The sequence below is a fragment of the Microtus oregoni genome, unplaced genomic scaffold, assembly GCF_018167655.1.
Source record: "Microtus oregoni isolate MIOR12 unplaced genomic scaffold, Mior012 000032F_ref0000030, whole genome shotgun sequence".
NCBI lineage: Eukaryota > Metazoa > Chordata > Mammalia > Rodentia > Cricetidae > Microtus > Microtus oregoni.
The window spans coordinates 770226-776736 of NW_024543091.1; positions in this window are offsets into that span (position 1 = coordinate 770226).

Sequence of the window (6511 nt, forward strand, 5' to 3'; positions counted from 1 at the left end):
AATAACAATAAGGATGCATGATTATATATTAATAATTGAATTGAGTTCACGTATTATCTCAGCTTAGTAAAATTACTGTTATTGCCTGGGTTTCTCTATCCCCAAAAGCTTCGCCTCATTCAATTGATCTGGGACTATAATCCCAGAAAATACAATCCTGGGAACAATGAAGAAACAGGAGTTAAATCAGGAAGAAAGAAAGTGCTGAGGTAAGAAATGCACTGTCAAATGATAACTGATGTGGCTAAACTTTACTGTTATTGCAGGTCCTCTGCAACAGTTTAGTGAAATGCCTGGGGCTGAGGAGAGTATCATTTCTTCATGGACTGCCAGCCATCATGGGCAAAGTGGCCCTGGGACTGTGACTAACGCATACTTGTTTGTCAGTTGCATGTGTGTAGTGGTTTGTTTCAGGGAGGGCTTGCTTGTTCATCCTGGCCATCTGGCTAGTTTAGCCCCGAAATAACCACACACAAACTGCATTAATTAAATCACTGATTGGCCCATTAGCTCTAACTTCTTACTGGTTAACTCTTACATATTAGTTTAACCCATTTCTATTAATCTGTATATCACCATGAGGTCATGGCCTACCAGCAAAGTTTCAGCACGTCTATCATTGGTGGCAGGTCCATGGCATCTCTCTGACCCTGCTTTCCTCCTCCCAGCATGTCATTTAGTTTTCCCAGCCTACCTAAGTTCTGCCCTATCAAGAGGCCCAAAGCCGTTTCTTTATTAACCAATGAAAACAACACAAAGACAGACGGACCTCCTACACCACTCTATGCTGAATGCCAAAAATTCCAGGGAAAGATGCTTCCTCACTGGCCAGAGGTGAAGCATTTCCCAATTACACTTAATACCAGCTGGCCAAAGTTTGTGAGAACCAATTGCAAAGTGATGGTTGTGTGTGGCTAAGGGGACTTGGGATGAACAGAGTGGCATCTGAGATAATTGGCCCTTTGCACTTCTCTGATCCTTTCCTGCTCATTTAATCAAATCTATCACAGAGATTCCTTAAGGAGTTGGTATGCAATGATCTCTGCAAGAGGTTTTGTGACATTAGCCATCAGAACTGCTGTTCTTGGTGGTTCTAAGGCATTGCTGACACCATCGTCTCTTTCATCTATTACTATTCTAATGTCTCCCACCTTTGGCCAGCACTCTGCTGATCTTCCATTGTCTGAAAGAGGGACCCAAACCATCCTTCCTATCAGGTTATAGTTGTTGCAACAGTCTATCCAGTTATCACCTGCCGTAAAACCACTTCACTTGCATAGTGATGGGGCATTTGTGAGACTTGCGTTCATTCCTTCCCAATACAATGGCTGTACAAATACAGGATCTGAAGAGCTGTTCTGGTTTAAAAGCACACATCCCAATTATTCACTTATGGTCACAGCGTGAACCAAAGACCCAATGTGGCCTTTGTGAGACATATCTGAACTTGGTGCTATCTATCTCACCCTTCAGAATAACATGATCTGCAGTCTTCTCTACAGGTTTCTGAAGGTCAAGGGAGCCTGATTTCTCTGATAGACTTGTGCCTGTTTATATAGTTAGAACCAGTGCAATATGCATAAATGGACTCTGCCATTCAGGAATCCTAAAACTCAACTAGTATTAAGGAGACTGGCTCCATGGAATCACTTTCCATCAAAAACTTTGACCTGTAGACAGACATCACACAAATGCTTAAATGTTGACATTCTCCTCACTGCCAAGAATTCCCCTTAGGTCTACCCAGCAAACACAGGCAAGAGGTTCTAGACATCCCACATCAAAGTTATTTGATTCTTGTCCCATTTCAAGTCTGTCATGTCTCTGTGAATTGTCTCTCTGACCCTTCTCAGGTCACCCTTAATACTAGGTTAAAGTAATTTCACAACTCTTTCTCATTTTTCTATTGGTTATTGTCACATTACAGACTTAAAAAACTTTCTGGCAGAATATTAGGTCTATCTCCAGGTGTCGTTCATAGAATATTGAAAGCTAAGTTGTGAGTCTACAAATGTCAATAAATTCTTCTTTACCCACACTACCATATTTCTCCTACTGGCCAAGACCTTTAACATCCATTCCTACACATGTTCCTCTGGTATGTAATCTAGGACCTGAAATCCCAAAAAACCATTTCCCCCTGGGGGAATAATATTTCCTTTACCAGGTATTCTGAGACCTCTGTTAGAGGAGGTCACTTGTTTGTTCCTGGGTGCTCAGCCTTGAAATAACCACATAGAAACCATACTATTTAAATCATTGCTTTGCCAATGATTTAAGCGTATTGCTAGCTAGCTCATATATCTTTCGTTAACCCATTTCTATTAATCTGTGTATCGCCACTTGACTGTGGCTTACCAGGTCTGTCTCCTGCAGGGCTACAAGGCTTCTCTCTGACTCCGCCTTCCTTCTCCCAGCATTCAGGTTAGTTTTCCCCGCCTAGCTTTGTTCAGCCCTGCTATAAACCCAAAGAAAATTTTTTATTCATTAATCAATAAAAGCAACACATAGACAGAAGGACTTTTCACACCAGACCTCAATGGAATCCTGGTTAGAGGCAATAAATGTTTGCATGATAGACCTGGAAAAGGACAAATATCACCTTGTAAATTTTTCAACATGACTCCATAGGTCTGTTCAAGGTCTCTAGGCAAACAGAGGATGGAGTCCTTAATGAGGAAAATGGGAAAATTTGAGTCATTTGGGGAAACCTGCAAGTTCAGTATTACCAAATATTGCATAATCAAAGGTCTACCATTGCCCATCAGGGCTGTAATTAGGGCACCAAATGAGACCATATCTTCAGTATCCTTTGCAACTGTGCCCTCTTGTGATTAGACTGGGATGGACTTTTACTACACTCTTTCACAGGTGCAAAAAAAAAAAAAGATACCCTAAAATGTCAGAAAATCATTGTTTTTTTTTATAGTGTTCCTTACATTGATTGTAACTGACATAGGCCAGTCATTTTCCTTATCTAAAAGCACCCAATCCAACCATGGTATCATCCTTATGGCTACCACCAGCACCACACCCAAGTAAAAGAGTGAGAGTATGAGTCAGTCAGTCCTTTGTCTCTGCTCTGCTAACCTCAAGTGAGACTCTCCATAAGTGATGCTGCTGGTTGATACCACCCCATTATCCATCACAGTAGGTTCCTCATGGCCATAGGAATGATGAGCTATCTGATCTCCAAATCCCATCATTAAAAAAAGAAAATCTGTGCTCCCCTGTCCAACCTTCCTTTATCACAATCCTCCTGTTTCCCCAAGGCCCCCCCCTCCTTCCCTTCTAACTTTTCTCTCCCCATCTCCCCTTACCCACATCCCACCCCACCCCCAAGATTCCTATTTTCTCCCTGGTAATTTTGTCTACTTCCCTTAGCCAAGAGGATAACTATATGTTTTTCCTTGGGTTCACCTTCTTACTTAGCTTCTTTAGGTTCACCTATTGTAGACTCCGTGACCCTTATTTATGGCTAGAAACCAATTATGAGTGAGTACATCCCATGTTCATCTTTTTGGGTCTGGGATACCTCACTCAGGATAGTGTTTTCTATTTCCATCCATTTGCATGCAAAATTCGAGAAGTCATTGTTTTTTACCGCTGAGTAGTACTCTAATGTGTATATATTCCATACTTTCTTCATCCATTCTTCCATTGAAGGGCATCTAGGTTGTTTCCAGGTTCTGGCTATTACAAATAATACTGCTATGAACATAGTTGAACAAATGCTTTTGTCATATGATAGGGCATCTCTGGGGTATATTCCCAAGAGTGGTATTGCTGGGTCCAGGGGTAGGTTGATCCCGAATTTCCTGAGAAACCGAAACACTGACTTCCACAGTGGTTGCACAAGATTGCATTCCCACCAGCAATGGATGAGGGTACCCCTTCCTCCACAGCCTCTCAGGGTTGGCAAGAGACTTGAACCTAGAGTGGCTCCCAGGAGCCCAAGGCAATGTCCCCAGTTAGTTCCTTGGGCAGCTGAGGATAGGGAACCTGAAATGACCCTATCCTATATTAATACTGACGAATATCTTGCATATCACCATAGAACCTTCATCTGGTGATGGATGGAGATAGAGACAGAGACCCACACTGGAGCACTGGACTGAGCTCCCAAGGTCCCAATGAGGAGCAGAAGGAGGGAGAACATGAGCAAAGAAGTCGGGACCACGAGGGGTGCACCCACCCACTGAGACAGTGGAGCTGATCTATTGGGAGCTCAGCAAGGCCAGCTGGACTGTGACTGAAAAAGCATGGGATAAAACTGGACTCTCTGAACATGGCGAACAATGAGGGCTGATGAGAAGCCAAGGACAATGGCACGGGGTTTTGATCCTGCTTAATGTGCTGGCTTGGTGGGAGCCTAGCCAGTTTGGATGTTCACCTTCCTAGATATGGACGGAGGGGGGAGGACCTAGGACTTACCACAGGGCAGAAAACCCTGACTGCTCTTTGGACTGGAGTGGAAGGGGGAAAGGGGTGGGGGGAGGGGGAGAAGGGTGGGAGGAGGGGGAGGGAAATGGGAGGCTGGGAGGAGGTGGAAACTTGTTTTTTTTTTCTCCTTTTCTCAATAAAAAAAAAGAAAAAAAAAGAAAATCTGTCTCTTGGCGAACTCTATTAACAATACCACTTATTCTTCCCAGGGTTCCTCAAATAGAACAAAAGACACAGATATGAATAAAAGTAATTGCTTGGGAATGAGTTGGCAAGTAGCAGTGGGCATTGGAGGAAGACAAGCTAATACAAAGATGTGCTCTTCTTAAGACAGTGCTGTGAACAACCAGTTCTGAATCACACTGGATATCCTCAGAAGTCTTATGAACGTTCATAAAGACTGATAACCCCCCAGACTGAATGGGTGACCAGTCACTCATTAGCTCCAACCACAGTGATCAAGAATGGGCCTACAGAGGCTTAGACCCATGGATTTCTAAGAGCTGTATGGGCTATCTCCGAGATGAAAGGAGTCCCTGGGGAACAGAAGAGAAGGTTCATGTGAGAGCACTCAAGGCAGACATGCTGTTGAGTTACAGCTGTGTGAAGCTGACCAAAGGCTGATCCCAGCAGCAGGAATGAGAGGAATGATGAGGCCACCAAGATTGTGACTATGATAAATGAAGTCTATGCATCAGAATTTGAACAAATTCAGTAGCATGGGTTAGAAAATGATTCCATACATGGCCTAGGTGTGCTCAAGACTGCTGTGCTGGCTAGTCTTATGTCAACTTGACACAAGCTAGAGTCATCTGAGAGGACAAAACCCCAGTTGAGAAAATGACTTTCAGAAAAGTAGTAATTCTTGGCAAGGAGTTATCATTACCTATGGTATTTTACCTCAAGCAGAAACTAATGCTGAGTTAGCAAAATCCCTTCATAAGAGTTTTAAGACGGGAGGGGGCTATTAATTTTTTATTTTAAAATATTTTATTTTTAATATAATACTTTAATTCACACATGCATTACATACTATGCCTTTTGGTTATATTCCTAAGCTCCTTCTGCCCTTCACTCCTTCTGGTTCACACCATACCTTTCAACTTTGTGTTCTCTCTCTCTCTCTCTCTCTCTCTCTCTCTCTCTCTCTCTTTCTCTCGTAAAATTTTAAATGTAAAAATTTAAATGTAAAGGGTTAAAAGAAACGTACAACAAGAGGGAGGGCTTCTTGTTCTTCCTGGCCACCTGGCTAGCTTAGACCCAAAATAACCACACAGAAACTATATTAATTAAAACACTGCTTGCCCCACTAGCTCCAGCTTTTTATTGGTTAACTTTTATATCTTAAGTTAACCCATCTCCATTAATCTGTCCATTACCAAGAGGTCGTGGCCCACCAGCAAAATTTCAGTGCTTCTATTCCCAGTGGTGGCTCTATAGTGTGTCTCTCCACCTTCCTTCTCCCAGCATTCAGTCCAGTTTTCCCCGCCTACCTAAGTTCTGCCCTATCAATAAGCCAAGGCAGTTTCTTTATTCATTAACCAACAAAAGTAACACATAGACATCCGGTAGGTGTGGAGTCCGAATCCACATAGGTGTCAGATAAAGAATGCTTAAAAGAAATCCCACAGTGGCTCAGAATTGAAAATAATAGATGGTTATTTATTTAGGGGTAGACTCACAACTTCCAAAACAATTTTCTGATTTACTTTTAATCACAAAATGAATTTACATCAAAGAAGGAACTACATATTAGATATTTGAAAATAATTTTATCTTTAGTCTTCTATTGCTACATCAAACATTTCATTATACATAGAAATCAAAGGCTAGATTTGATATGTATTGAAGAAACACATCTTTTCGTGTGTGTGTGCTGGTTAGTTGTCAACTTAACACAAACCTAGACACACATGGGAAGAGAATCTCAACAAAGGAATTACCTCCATCAGATTAGCCTATGGCCCTATCTGTGAGACATTTCCTTAATTGCACCAGCCCACCATGGGAGGTGTCATCTCTAGGCAGGGTGACCAGGGCTATACAAGAAAGGCAGCTGAGCAAGCCA